Raw genomic sequence first — 1525 nt, 5'->3', positions numbered from 1 at the left:
AAAAAAAAACACAAAACCTCACAACTGCCTGGCAAGCCCAGGGCCTCTCGTGCGGCCGAGCGGGGCTCAGAGGTGGCCACGCACCTCTCGGGGAAGGCCGTGTGCGTGTGAGAGTCTGAGAGCATGTGGGCTGGTGTGTGAATATCTATAAATACGTATATATGGTGTATATTATGTGTATAAATGAAGTCTGTACATATTGGAGCTCTGGGAGATGCTGGAATAAAAGACAATAACATGAGCACCTGGACTGACTTTTTGTTTTTTGAGATGTGACGGGGAAGAGACAGTTGTCATGAGATAGGGCTGTTCTGGAAATAGGAGCACCAGGGAGACCCCACCACACAGCACAAGCCCTAGAATGAGCTGTCTGATGCCCTCGACATTGGCCACGTGTAGCTTTCTACTTTTGTAATTAATTAAAAGGAAAAAAGTCACAAATTCAGTTCCTGTAGTCCCACTGCCACATTTCTAGCGTCTCGAAGAGCCCCATGGGGTCTGTGCCGACTGTCCTGGACAATACAGATCTGACTATTTCCATCATCCCAGAAAGTTCTCTTTTGCTTGAGAAGGGGCTCTTGGGAGCTGCTTTTCTGAATAGTTGGTTTTTTTAAGATTTTATTTGTCAGAGACACAGCGAGAGAGGGAACACAAGCGGGGAGTGGGAGAGGGAGAAGCAGGCTTCCCGCGGAGCAGGGACCCTGATGTGGGGCTCGATCCCAGGACCCTGGGACCATGACCTGAGCCGAAGGCAGACGCCTAACGCCTGAGCCACTCAGATGTCCCATCTGAATAGTTTTTGAAGAGAAGGCTGCCCTCCCTGCTCTGGATCGGGATGGAGGCAGGTGGCCTCGGCACCTGTCCCTGCCCACCTGGGAGGGAAGAAATCTGAAGGGCTTCACCTTGTGGAGGATGGGGGTCGGGGGCTATTGCTAAGGGTGACAGGGTGAGGCGGGGAGGGGGCTGAGGGAGGAGGGGTTGAGTTCCAGATGGTGGCAGCAGAGCCCAGGCTGTGGGTGGGGCTGCCTGGGGCCCTGGCTTCCTTCTTCTGGCTCAGTCTCCATCCTTAGATTTCTAGAGCTGCCTGCAGGGAAAAAAACAAAGCCAATACCCACCACCCAAAAGGGAAGTGTTTCTCCATCTTCCCACCCACCACCTCGCTGGCATCTGTCCCCGTGTCTGTCCACCCACCACCCGCCCACCTGTGGGGCCTCCCTTTCACACTCACTGGTGGCGGCGCCAGGTGGCGGGGGGCGGGGGGGGGGAGGAAAGCGGAGATCAGCGGGGGTGGGAGGCAGCCCTGTCAACGAGACCCAGCTGTATAGCTCCATGGGCTTCCATGGACGTTCCGGGAACCCTGGTGGGGGAGCCACCATGGAGGGTAAGGCCACCTCAGCCAGGTCCTAACCCCCTGGTGGGGTCTTGGCCCCCCTGGAGGAGCCCTGGCTCATTCAGCTCTTTCACAAACCCCTCGGGCCCCCGTTCTCCTCAGACACCCTGTGAGCTGCTGGGGCCATGGAGGCGA

The sequence above is a fragment of the Callorhinus ursinus genome, unplaced genomic scaffold (genome assembly GCF_003265705.2).
Source record: "Callorhinus ursinus isolate GAN/ISIS: 27379988/994484 unplaced genomic scaffold, GSC_fseal_2.0 scaffold18, whole genome shotgun sequence".
In the NCBI taxonomy this organism is placed as follows: domain Eukaryota; kingdom Metazoa; phylum Chordata; class Mammalia; order Carnivora; family Otariidae; genus Callorhinus; species Callorhinus ursinus.
The sequence above is the reverse complement of the archived record's forward strand: the minus strand, read 5'-3'. Positions refer to the sequence as shown.